Below are 14,182 nucleotides of genomic sequence, written 5' to 3'. Positions count from 1 at the left end.
CACTGGGTGCTCTGAGCAGGAATAATCGTCCTTGGGGCTTGGTGGGCCAGGATGTATTCCACTCTCTCTTCTTCCCTCTTCTTTTACTTCTGTGTGCTTTGATCAGAGGTGCCGTTCCCCCTGAGCTGTAGCTTCAGTGCTGTCCTCTGAAGTCCATTCTTTTGGGGTGGTGTGGGGGAGTCCACATAGTTGGAATTGGGGCCGGCCCCAGAGTGTGTTCAAGGTTAAAAAGAACTACCTTTCTGGCTAACCCACAAACAACTTTCATCCAAAAGGGCACCATTTTGGGTGAAATCACACAACTCATTTAGTCTCAGAAGTTAACTAACAAGCTCTTAGGTCACTGCCTGTGATATTCTATGTTAGGATGATTAACAGTGGTACAACTTTCTCAAAACAGTACAACACTAGGACACACTCTTCCACTTAGGTTAACCCATCTTAAAATTGCTAAAAATGTCCTTCAAAGATGGACACTGGTTTTCTTAAGGTTCTTTGGCAAGGAAGTGCCAGTGTCTACTGCATGAATAATGTCCAGCTGGGTCTTTAGAGGCAGCATTCCACCTTACAGAGGGATGGCACATGTGTCAAAGGAGAAGGGGAACGGCTGCCTCTTCCCACCCTGCCTCTTTCCACCCCAAACGCACACCCAAAGTCAGACAGCAGCAGCAAGCAGTGAAGCAGTGCATTTGCAGCCCCTCTCGCCAACGTGCACAAACAAAATGACCCAGAGCTCCCGGGAAAGAGAGTTGTCCTCCATGAAATGCTGAAATGGAACACCACGTGCCAGGAAGTCTCTGAGTCATGAAACCCTAGGCACACACAACCAGACCAGACTGCAAAGAGGGTAGTCAGAAGTGTTTGCAAAGAGGACAGTGAGAAAATGAGCAAATTTCTAACAATCCACAGACAAGAAAACACACAGCAAAACTTCATAAAGTTTCTGAAACATGGGTTCATATGGGGTAAAACAAACAAACAACTGAAAAAAAGTCCTTTCTCTGAGTACAATTCCTTGATGCCCTTGAGATCCCATCAGGGAACACAGCTTTGGATCTTGCGGAAGACTGCTTCACTTGTTCTGGGGGAGAAAAAAGACCTGAAATCCCAAATATGACACATTTGTTAGGTCTTAAGCAGGACAAGGACAAAGACCCATCATCCAGATGAGGAACACACTTATGGTCTACCTCTAATGGGCTCCCTCATCTGGATACTGGGTCTTTGTCTTCTGTAAGACTTAATAATTGTGTCTCTATAAGTTATCTTGGAAATTTGGGGTCTCTTTTCTCCCCTAGGAGCTCTGGTGGCATAGTGGTTAGCACTGGACTGATAACGACATGATCAGCAGTTCAAACTCATCAGTGACTCTGAGGAAGAAAGATGAGGCTTTCTACTTCCCTAAAGAGTTAAGTCTCAGAAACACAGTGAGTTTGATTTTTGATTTTTTTTTTTTTTGGTCTCCCCGAGAACAGCAGCCGAGTACTTTAACCACTGTTACACCAGTACTTTTACACCAGGGCTCCCTTTGCACCATTGAAGGACTTGAATTTCTGATGACAAGCATTAGCCTTCCCCACTAACTAGGTATTGATTCCACGATAACACGCAAAACTGGGAGAGGTGCGGAAATAAAGAGCAAATTCTAACAGCAGTGTTGACGTTAGGTGTCAGAGTCAGTTCCAACCCAGCAACCCCATGTGGGACATGTGGGACAGAACTAAATGCTGTCCGGTCCTGCACCATCCTCGCCATAATTACTGGGTTTGAGCCCCCTGCTATATCCATTGTGTCAATCTATCTCATTGACGGGTTTCTTCCTCTTTTTTTTTTTTGGCTGACTCTCACTCTCTAACTAAAACCAATCTGATGCCATTGATTGGATTCTGACTTGCTACCAACCCTGATCTCTCACTGAGCTTGGCTGAGAAACAGAGACTGGATGACAGGTAAAGGGGAGGTTTTTCCGTTGTTTGATCAAGCCAGGGGTAAGCTGAGACCCGAGACTCCAAGACAAGCTCACAAAAAGAAAGGGAGTTGCCATTTGATACATAAAATCAGGAAGTAAATTGCAGGCACCATGACTAGGTAACAGATTTCAGAGGAATGGCCATGAATATGCATTAGGGCAGGGTTACGTCTCCTGACTAGGAAACTGGCTTGTAGGATCTGCCACTTTCAAATGTCTTGAGTTGGTTTGGTGATGTTACTCTGGTGACTCTCTATCCCTTGACCAGAGCGCTTTCATTCCAGGGTGATCGGAAGGTGTGACTGTCTTTTCTTGGCATGTTTGGTAACCCAGACCTGGTCGTACTCGATACTTACGTGCTGTGGTGGGATACTTTCCAGGGAGGAAAGGGCTCAAAAGAGACAGGTGATTAGGAAGGAAAATCCACTGCCATCAAGTAGATCTTTACAGGAGAAGAAAGCCTCATCTTTCTCCTGGGGAGGGGCTGGTGGATTCGAACTGCTGACCTGGAGGTCAATCAAGCATTTTAGCCATTGGGTAACCATGACTCTTATCCTTTACTCTATACCCAACATGTCATTCTCCCAATTTGGAACTTGAGCGTGGAGAACAGAGAGGAAAAAAATAGCTAAGGGATAGGTAGCAGAGCGGGGATTCTGTCTCCTATAGGATTGTTTGTTTAGGGTAAAAGGCTTCAATATACATATGGTCATTCTTACTGATAATTTTGGTAGAGATTCTGATATGGGATGGGAGGCAGACTTCCAATAGCCTTGGAAGAAGGTAGCAGGGGCCTTCTTCAGCCATGTGGAAGCAGGTGCTGGGTATAGTTCTGCCTTCCTAAAGCAGCTTGTCAAGTTTTTGCTAACTCTGACTGCGTTGTGGGAGGGAGAGAAGTATTATTGAGATGAAATTACTCATTAGCATTAAAACCAGACACCTTTTTATTATACATTTACTTTGCGCCTAGCACCACACTCAGTCATTTTCATGCATTCTCTCATTTAATTCTCACACCTCTCTGAGAAGTAGCTGTAATTCTTGCCCATCAAACACTCTTACTTAAAAACCAACTTTCACCATTATGAAGATAACACATGTTCACATTTATCTTTTTTCCTTCTGTTATTTCTTAGGGTACATTTTCAAGAGTAGAATGACTGGGTCCCTTCGTTATCTGGTGCTGCCAAAAGGGAAATTCCATGAACATGTGACTCCAAATCCCAGAAATTTATTCTCTCGAACTTTAGGAGACTCAAAATCTGAATTCAGGACATCGGCTCTCGAAACCTTGTCCTCCGATTGGCTCAGAGTCTAGGAAGAAGGCCCTTGTCTCCTTTAGCAACTGGTGGTTTTGTGTTTCTTGGAGATCTTCGTGTGTCTTGACATGTATCTTCTCCTGGTGTCTAGTAGTTACGAGTTGGGCTGCTGACCACAAGGTCAACAGTTCAAATCCACCAGCCTCCCTGGGAGAAAGATGGGACTTTCTACTCTCATAAAGAGCTAGTCTCTGAAACTCATGCGGGCACTTCTACCCTGTCCTATAGGGTTGCTATGAGTTAGCAGCAACTCGATGGGAGTGAGTTTGGCTTCTTGAGTTTTGAGTCTAAGAGGATCTCGGCTTAGGGGCTCTGGGTCCAAAGGCTGAACTTTGCTTCTAGCTCTTACTTCTGGTGGTAGTAGATCCCTCCTCCTCTGCTCCATTCTCTCTCCCTTAATATCAAAGGAGATTCAGGCCACTGCTCAGGAGACGACCTTTACATCAGATCAGGGCTGTGACCCGAGTGAAGGTGCTGGATCCCACCCTACCTCCCTGACTTTGATATAGGGAAGTAGAAGAATTAGCCTGCTGTTAATAACACTGGAAATGCAGCATCATTTGTTGAGATTGAGTTTGTTTAAAAGGGACCCAGAATGAAACAGCCCCCTCCCTTAGAGTAAATTCCTTTTTAACCTGTTCATTTAAAAAAAAAATCATTTTAGTGGTGGCTTGTACAGCTCTTAATGCAATCCATCCATCCATCCATGTGTCAAGCACATTTGTACATTTGTTGCCATCATCATTCTCAAAGCATTTGCTTTCTACTTGAGCCTTTGGTATCAGCTCCTCATTTTTACCCCTCCCTCCCTCATGAATCCTTGATAATTTATAAATTATTATTATTTTGTCATGTCTTACACTGTCCAACAGCTCTTTTCACCCACTTTGCCCGTCCGAGGGGGCTATATGTAGATCCTTGTAATCAGTTCCCCCTTTCTACCCCACCCTCCCTCCACCCTCTAGGTGTCACCACTCTCACCACTGGTCCTGAAGGGATCATCTGTCCTGGATTCCCACCATAATCATTTTTAAAACATTTTTTTTCTACTTGAACCCTTGGTATCAGCTCCTCATTTCTCCCCTCCCTCCCTAACTTTCCCTCCCTTCTCATGAACCCTTGATAATTTATAAATTATTATTTTTTCATGTCTTACATTGACCAATGTCTCCCTTCACCCACTTTTCTGTTGTCCGTCCCTCTGAAACCTGTTCATTATTCAAAGCCTCGGTCTGTTGGAAAAAACCTGTTAATTATTCAAGATACTCTTAATTCAGAAAGGGGAAACAGGGCCATTTAGATAAGCCAGGAATTCCAAAACCTTAAGGAGACCAGTCTAACACTCCCTGGAGTTATAGTCTGAAAATCCCTTGGGGAACATGTAAACTGTTTCCTGTGAACCTTGATCCCTTTCGTCTCGGGGTTGGAAGGTCCTCTGATCACTGTAAAATTTAACTAGCCCCTCCCCCCTACTTCCCTCTGCCCCGCCCTCAACCTGCCACAAAGTTTGGGGTCTACAACTGGCTTGATTCTCACTGGATCTTTGAAGCAGCCCAGAGGCAGAAGCCCACATGCTTCCTTCTGAAAGCACTTGCAGAAATGAACTGAGAATTACTTGAATCAACCTGGGCCCTTTGGCTACGGTGACAGGCTGTCTCTGGACTCCTGCAACTGACAACACTGCCAGGTCAGATCATAACTGCCGAACCAATGACAATGATAGGTTTGTAATCCATTACTTTTGGGAGTATGTGACTGTTCCCTTCCTTTGGATTTAACCTTTTAGCTTCCTAGAGGATCGCTGTACATTGGAATGGGCTCCATGGCAAAGGGCTGAATTTTTGTCAGGAGCCTGTGCTTCCTGGCAACCTGCAAAACCTAGAAGCTGACAGCGGCTACTTAACACATATTTACTGCATGACTAGCAAATGTATTTATTTGTTATCAAGCATGTTAGGTAGATGCAGGCTGGCAAAGAGAGAAGAGGTGGTGATGGCATGAACCTGGCGGAAATTGTATCCAAAGGGGCTTTGGCACTACCAGAAAAGGAATTCAGAAGAATTCTTGAGTACTTTGAGTAGATGGAGAAAAAGATCATGAGAGGCTACAGACATATAAACAAGCAAACAAACCAGAAATAAACTCTTAGAAGAACTCAGGAAAACACGACTAGAGCAATCTCACAAAATAAGTGAAAATTAGAAACCATTATTCTGTGAGAGTTAGGTTTTATATTAACTTGGGTGGGTCAGGATTCCCTGTGACATGATCTAATATAGTATAGTCAACTTCATGAGGAAATCTTCTGTTAAGCAGCCAAGCAGTTGTGGGAGAATAAATCTCCTTAATCTAGGCACAGCCTTGATACAATAGAGGGATGTTTCATCAGGATATGTCCTACTCTTATAAATTGAGAATGTGTGAGAGCTAAGGTCTTGGGATTCCACCAGTCTGTAATTCAAGTAAGCCTAATTTCTTTTCCTTTTGTAATGAAGTAATTTTATTTTATTAATAAAAAGAAGTGGTACAGCTCTTTTAGAATTTGTCTAGCAGGTTTTCTGGTTTCTACCAGAAAGCCCCCCCAAAAAAAATAAATAAAAAAATAAAAAGAATAAATATGTGCAAGTAAAGTAAATAATCTTTTTTTAAAGTAAATAATCTTTTATTTTACATTAGTTTGGTTTAACACAGTGGTTCTCGGCCTGTGTGGATCGCTACCCCCTTTGGGAGTCAAACGACCCTTTCACAGGGGTTGCCCAATTAATAACAGTAGCAAAATTACAGTTCCTCATGTTGTGGTGACCCCCAGCCATAAAATTATTTTTGTTGCTACTTCATCACTGTAATTTTACTACTGTTATGAATCGGGCGACCCCTGTGAAAGGGTCATTCAACCCCCAAAGGGGTCATGACCCACAGGTTGAGAACCACTGGCTTAGACCTTTAAGTCATCCGCTGAGAACTTAACCACAGTGTTAAAAGAGGTCCTAACCAATATAACCAAAAACCCACTGCCACCAAGTCGGGGTGCAACTCATAGTGCGTGGCCCTACAGGACATGATAGATCTGTCCTTGTGGGTTCCCAAGGCCATAAATCTCTACAGGATGAGACAGCCCTCATCTTTGTCCCGCAGAACATCGGGTGGTTTCTAATCACTGAACGCGGAGAACAGCTCAGTGTATCTCACCCACTATGCCGCCAGGGCCTCTCCACCAGTACTCAGAAACCAAAAGTGAATAATGGTTACCAGGAGCGTGAGGAAGAGAGGCGAAATTTTTATTTAGAGTGCATGGAATATATAGTGGGCTAAATTGGAAAAAGATAGTCAGAATGAATGTACAACTTGAAGAATGCAATTAATGTCACTGAATTGTATATTTAGAAATTGTGAAACTGCTGTATAATTGTGTGAATGTTTTGACCACAATTAAAGAGACATCCCATGGAGTTCGACTTGGGCTCACCGCACATGAGAGGGGACGTGAGGGCTGACTGATAAGCAACAAGCTACCTTACTTATCTTCCTAGAACCTCCCCTGGTGACAAATTAGGTGAGAATGAAGATAACTCCTATCCACGGAGATGTTCCTTGAGCTCTTCGGATACCCATAGGCAAAGATGTGGAATACTAAAGTGCTTATTTTAAAGCAGAGCTGACCTCCTAAAGGAAATGTCCTCCATGAAACGTTTTTTAATGAAAACATATGCTTTCTTTTCCAAATTTTCTTTTTTCTTTCCTTTCGTATTTTTTTTACTAATTTTGTTGAGATGTTACCAACCCTACGATTCAATCCTATTTCACTCAGAATATTCAGAATAATATAGCCAACCCTTCTACACACACCCCCAGTTTGGAATAAAGAATGTTAATTTAGCGGTTATCATAATTTATTTAGGTGAGGGAATCCCAGGACGATTGAAAAGGCTATTAAAATACTTTTTCCTTTTCCAACATTCTGTGTGAGGCCAGATTTTTTTCATATATTTGAACTAAATTAAAGTATTTTAGCAGATCGAATGCTGATGCCTATATGGGAATCTCCTTGCCTTCTGTTAAAGCAGAGACTAAAGAAATTTGCAAAAATGTAGACTATTGACTTCTTCCCATATTCCATTGTTTGGGGAACTATAGTTATTGCCATTAAAATATGTTATTTATGTTCAAGTGTAATAGGTTTATTGTGATTTTAAAATTAAATAAAATTCTGCTCCTTTAACCCTGCTCATGGACAAAGCATAAAATCTATGCTTGCCCACCATTCAAGGCCCAGATCTTCCGGAATGCTAGTTCCCCTGGGCCACCAGCTAAAACATTTTTCCTCTTTCAAGTTCTCCAAGAGTGCTGCCTGGTCATTCCTGAGTCACGGGTTTGCTGTTGTAAGTCATATGTCATTAAACATTCATGATACCTTCTATGAGATAGCATAATATGTGATTTGGGACTTTGTGTGAACACCGTATTACACACAGGCAGACTCCAGATTATGAATGAGCTCTGTTCCTAAACCTGTCTTTCAATTGAACTTGTACTTACATCAGAACACTTATGTATACTTACTATCTCACATCAGTTCAGTGTTTGCCAAAGTATATCACATGAAGTGTACCTTTCTTTTTTTTTTAAATCATTTTATTGGGGGCTCATACAACTCTTATCATAATCCATCCATCCATTGGGTCAAGCACATTTGTACATTTGTTGCCCTCATCATTCTCAAAACATTTGCTTTCTGCTCAAGCTCTGGGTATCAGCTCCTCATTTTTTCCCCTTCCTCCCTTCTCCCCGCTCCCTCATGAACCCTTGGTCATTTATAAATTATTATTATTTTGTCATGTCTTGCACTGTCCAATGTCTCCTTTTACCTACTTTTCTGTTGTCTGTCCCCCAGGGAGGGGGTTATATGTAGATCCTTGTCATTGGTTCCCTCAAAGTGTATCTTTCTATGCACAAAAAAATTAAACATATACTCCCAGAGACATTGAAACACCTTTAACATAATAATACAGGAATAATAATAATGTTTTGATGTGTATCACAGTTGTGATTATGAACCAGGGTATGTACCTCAAAAATTTAACATAATATGCTTTATGCCATAGTTATCCAATCTGCATGTGAAGAAATAATCAGAGAAGCTGAACTTATGAAAAGGACTAGGCAGTGTTTTGTTGAATCGGGATTAAGGAAGGATCATTAACACCCTTCTTTTTTTTTACAGTGGAGAGCACGAACGCAGTCCCCCACTACCACATTTGGGGAAATCGCAGGGGTTAGCATATTCGGAGTGCAATGGATAAGCCTCGCCCTGGAAAACCACCTTCATGATCATGGTATCTCCCCTGCCAGGTGAGCATCATTAGCACCCTTCAAAATGAAGATAGACAGGCTGAAAGCAAAGAGGATTTTTAAAAAATCATTTTACTGGGGGCTCATACAACTCTTATCACAATCCATGCACACATCCATTATGTCAAACACATTTGTACATTCGTTGCCCTCATCATTCTTAAAATATTTGCTCTCCACTTAAGCCCTTGGTATCAGCAAGGAGAATTTGGAGCACTTCCTGATAAAGATGAAAAAAAACACAGCCTTCTGTGTAGATGACAACTCAATCTAAAAAAAAAAATTATCTAAAGTGGACCAATAACATCACGATAAAGAGAAAAGGTTGAAGTTGTCAAGGATTTCATTTTACTTGGATCCACAATCAACCCTAGGGGAAGCAGCCATCAAGAATTGAAACAACGTGCTTGGGCAAATCTGCTGCAAACGACCTCTTTAAAATGTAATAGAACAAACGAGTTACTTTGAAGACTCAGGGGCACCTGGCCCAAGCCAGGGGATTTTCAATTCCCTCATACCCACGTGAAAGCTGGACAAGGAATAAAGAAAACTGGAGAAGAATTGATGCCATTGGCTGAAGATGTTGGTGAAGAATATCGACTACACTATGGACTGCCAGAATCACAAGCAACCTGTCTTGGAAGAAGTCCAACCAGAATGTTCCTTACACTAGAGGACGGCAAGACTTCATCTCACATGCTTTGGACAGGTTATCGGGAGAGACCAGTTCCTGGTCAAAGACCTCGTGTTTGGAAAGGAAGAGGGTGAGTGAAAAAGAGGAAGACTCTTCGGGCGATGACTGACACAGCGGCTGCTGTAAATCTCTATTGGAGTAGACAGCTTCATCTGACTGGTGGGTTTGAACTGCTGACCCTGAGGTTAGCAGCCATCTCATATGCACAGTATTGTTCAACTATTGCTGCTATTTCCCCCATCGCTCCAAACAGCAACTCTGTTCCATTGACAACCATTTTAATGGATCCAGATGTCTTGGTTCCTAGAGGTGATGTGACCCCCTAAAGTTTCTTTTTGAACATAGTCTTTAAGGAACTGTTTAAAAATAATAATAATAATTTTAAATTAAATGTTTAAAAAGGAACTGTTTTCCTAAGGTCACCTTCAAACAAAGTAGTTCAGCAGAGATTGGCTTGCCTTAGGTGCTGAACTCTCTTAGAGGATCATCTGTGAACAACCAACTTCCAGGGGCGGAAAACCAGAATCTAACTGGAAAGTGTGTAGCATGTCCTTGGTGACTCTGTTTCTACAACGCACAGGCTTTGGAACACTGCACTGCACAGGTTCTCCGCCGAAGCTCACCAAACCAGACTCACTGCCGTCATGTCCATTCTGACGCACAGCAACCCTACAGGACAGGGTCGAACGGCCCCAGTGGGTTTCCAAGACTGTAACTCTCTATAAGGGTAGAAGGCCTCACTTTTCTCCCACTAGGCAGCTGGTGGTTTTGAACTTCTGGCCTAGCAGTTAGCAGCCCAATGTGTAACCACTGTGCTACCAGGGCTCCTTGCTCTGAAGTTAAAACCTGAGAAATTAACATGGCAATGTTCTATATAACCTGTGTTTACTCTCCTCTCTTCAGAGGGCCTTCCTAATACTCTGGTTTTGATACTAACCAGTTTATGTTCACCACAATAAATATATCCTAGTACACTAATTTTTGGTCTTTCTTGTGCATTTAAGTTTTGGGTGATTCATTTATCAGTCAATCCCTATACACCTTCACCCTAACCTTGGGAGTGGAGCCTTCGGGGTCTTCCTTTGCTGATGAGGCATGACTCAAGGTCAAGAGGAATTCATCTAATGATTGGTACTTGGAATGTGCAGAGTATGAATTTAGGAATTTAGGAAAATCACAAGTGGTCAAAATGAATTGGAACGCATGAAGATCAATTCCCTAGGCATTAGTGAACTGAAATGGACTAGTATTGGCTATTTTGAATCAAAAAATCATATGATTTACTGTGCTGGGAGTAACACAATTGAAAGGAATGGCCTGGCATTCATTGTCAGAAAGGACCTTGCTAAATCCATCATGAAGTATAACGCTGTGATCAGATTTTATCTATCTGCCTTCAAGGAAATCCAAGCAATACAACTGTTATTCAACTTCATGCACCAACCACAACAGCTAGGGATGAAGAAATTGAAGAAGTCTACCAACGACTTCAGTTGGAAATTGATTAAACATGCAATCAAGATGCACTGATAGTTATTGGTGATTGGAATGCAAAAGTGGGAACCACAACGGAACAGTAGTTGGAAAATACGGACTTGGTGACAGAAATGAGGCTGGAGAGCGCATGATAAAATTTTGCAAAACCAATGACTTATTCATAGCAAATACTTTTTCCAACAACACAAAAGGCAGCTATATTCATGAACTTCCCTAGATGGTATACACAGAAATTAAATGGACTACATCTGTGGGAAGATACTATCAAGAAGTTCAATATCAGCAGCTAAAACCAGACCAGGGGCCAACTGTGGAACAGGTCATCAATTGCTAAGTTCAGGATAAAGCTGAAGAAAACGAAAACGAGTCCACAGGAGCCAAAATACGACCTTGAATCTGTCCCATCTGAATTTCGAGTACATATCAAGTACAGAGTTAACACATTGAACACTGTGGGAGTTACATAATCTCATGTCAATTTGATGAATAAGTATAGGGGTGGAGTCTAGCCTGTCAATCAGGTCACAGCCTGAGGAGGCCTCCCTGTGGGTGTGGCTTTTTCAAGAGGATTCTGGGCATTTCCTCTCTCCCTCTGCTTCACCTTCCTGCTGGCAAACTACTGGGACACCAGCTGGAGACCTGCCAGACCCCTGGATATGCATTCACTGCCATTAGATCCACAAGACCTTGCACACGCTGGCCTGTGAGCTCCCTGCATTCTGCAGCATTGCTTGTGGCTGTGTGAGGCTGAAGCGAGATTTACGGAGTAGTATTGGACTTAGGACTTGATCTGGACTGTGCTGGAGTGTTTCCTTAATATATAAATACTTCTCGATATAAAGCTCTCTCTTGCATATATATGAGTGTCAATGAATTTGTTTCTCTAGTCAACCCGGTCTAACACAAACAGTAATGACAGAGACTCAATGAGGTGTGGGAGGGCGTCATGTCAAGACCATCATTCGTGAAGAAAGCAAAAGTTCATTAAAAAGACAGGAAAAGAAGATAGGCATGGGAAGCAAGCTCCAGAAGAAAGCAAGGGGACTATAGTCCTGGGGGACTTGGGGGGAAAAGGTGGGGGGGAAGGGTGTGGTGAGCAAATAATGCCACAGACAGGGGAACAACCAGGGAATTAAAACAAACAAGGAGGACGTAGAGATCCTGGGGGTGTTGGAATAACAGCAATCTAGCTGAGAGGAATTACTAAGAGGCAGAAGTAGGAAGGTAAAAGGAAATAGAGGAAAGATCTAGGAAGCAAAGTTATGGATAGAGGTATAAGCATAGGTGTGTGCATATGTAAACACATTAATCCATAAAAATAGAGGTATTGGCCTATGTGCATATACAGTATTTATATGGCAATACACTGAGGTAGTAGACGGACTTCGGGCCTCTGCTCACACCCTCCCTCAATGCAAGAACACTGTTCTAACAAACTGGCAATCTGAGATGCTCACCCTCCTGGCACAATCACTGAAGACAAAGAGGGTACACAGGCAAATGTGGTGAAGAAAGCTGATAGTTGCCCAGCTATTGAAAGATATAGGGTCTGGGGTCTTAAAGGCTTGAAGTTAAACAAGCAGCTATCTAACAGAGAAGCAACAAGCCACATGGAGGAAGCACACCAGCTGGTGTGATCATGAGGGTCATCAGGACAGGGTAACAGGCATCAGAAAACCCATAACAAACAAACAAAGAAAAACATATTGTTGAGAATGGGGGGGGGGGGCTAGTGTCAGAGCAGAGACCCAAAGCCCATCTGCAGACAATGGGACATCCCCCCACAGAGGAGTCACAGGGAAGGGATAAGTCAAGCAGGGCACAGTAAAGCACCAATGAAGCACATAACATTCCTCTGTTTCCTTGAGGCGTCTTCACCCCCCATTATCATGGCCCCAGTGTTGCCTCTCATTTTGGACTTGACCGGAGCATGTACACAGGTCCAGATAAGAGATAAGAGCTCATGACACTCAGAATCCAGGAACAGGAGTGGGAACAGCGATACCAGAAGAGTGGGGGGAACTGGGGGAGGGGAGGGAAAGAAGGGGGAACCGATCGAAATGAAATGATCAACACATAATCACACACACCCCTCCAGGGGGAAGAACAACAGAACCATTGGGGGAAGGGAGGCAGCAGTTGGTGTGAGATATGAAAATAATAATTTATAATCTATCAAGTGGTTACAAGGGGAGGAGGAAAAAAAGAAGAGCTGATACCAAGGGCTCAATAGAAAGTAAATATCTAGAAAAGAATGGTGGCAACAAATATGCCTGATACAATTGATGTATGGATTGTAATAAGAGTTGTAAGAGCTCCCAATAAAGATCTTTTAATAAAGAAAATAATAAAAATAAATAAAAAGACAAGAAAGAAAGAAAAGATCAAAGTGGATGGCAGAAGAGATTCTGAATCTAGCTTTTAATTGTAGAGCAAATAGAAGAAAGGATGAAGTCAAGGAGTTGAATAGAAAATTTCAAAGGGCAGCTTGAAAAGACAAAGCCAAATATTATAATGAAATGTGCAAGGACCTAGAATAAGAAAACCAAAAGGGAAGAACACACTCAGAATAACTAAAACTGAAAGAGCTCAAGAAAAATATTCAAGCCTCAAATTGCAATTTTGAAAATTTCGCTAGGCAAAATACTGAATGATGCAGGAAGCATCAAGAGAAGATGGAAAGGTTACAGTCACAGTAACAAAATGAACTAGTCTACACTCCACCATTTCAAGAGGTAGTTTATGAGCAAGAACCAATGGTGCTGGATGAAGGAAGAAGTTCAAACTGCACTGCATGTTTTAGCCAAAAATAGAGCCCTAGGAATTGATGGAATGTCAATCAAAATGTTTCAGAAAGGTAAAGAATCAGTGGTAGCATTCACTTGTCTATGCAAGGGAATTTGGAAGACAGCCACTTGGTCCATTAAGCCCCTGGCAACAGCTCCTCAAACTATAGAACGGTATCATGGCTATCACACACAAGTAAAATTTTTCTTAAGATCAGCCAACAATGGTTGCAGCAGTACATTGACAGAGAACTGCCAGAAGTTCAGGCCAGATTCAGAAGAGGATGTGGAACAATGGATATCATTGCTGATGTCAGATTCATGTTGACTCAAAGTGGAGAATACCAGAAATATGCTTACTTGTGTTTAATTGACTATGCAAAGGCATTCAACTGTGTGGACCATAATAAACTGTGGATAACTTTGAGAAGAATGGGAATTCTGAAATACTTCATTGTGCTCATTCAGAACTTGTACATGGATCAAGAGGCAGTTGTGCAAGTTGAACAAGGAAATACTGCATGGTTTAAAAATCAGGAAAGGAGTGCATCGGGGTAGTATCCTTTCA

General features: G+C 42.2%; 1 non-coding gene and 1 pseudogene across 1 annotated transcript; one reads left to right on the top strand and one right to left on the bottom strand.

Moving 5' to 3' along the window:
* The first annotated feature begins 5,807 nt into the window (after positions 1–5,807).
* Positions 5,808–5,869, top strand: LOC115872932. The gene has a single exon (XR_004048125.1). It is a non-coding gene; the product is annotated as a U7 small nuclear RNA (small nuclear RNA).
* A 2,637-nt stretch (positions 5,870–8,506) lies between these two features.
* LOC115872988 lies at positions 8,507–8,645 on the bottom strand (annotated as a pseudogene).
* Positions 8,646–14,182: the final 5,537 nt, after the last annotated feature.

This window comes from Echinops telfairi, unplaced genomic scaffold, assembly GCF_000313985.2.
Source record: "Echinops telfairi isolate 266 unplaced genomic scaffold, ASM31398v2 ScPeMD7_7458;HRSCAF=8496, whole genome shotgun sequence".
NCBI lineage: Eukaryota > Metazoa > Chordata > Mammalia > Afrosoricida > Tenrecidae > Echinops > Echinops telfairi.
Note: the sequence above shows the minus strand (reverse complement) of the source record. Positions and strands in the feature narration are given on the sequence as shown.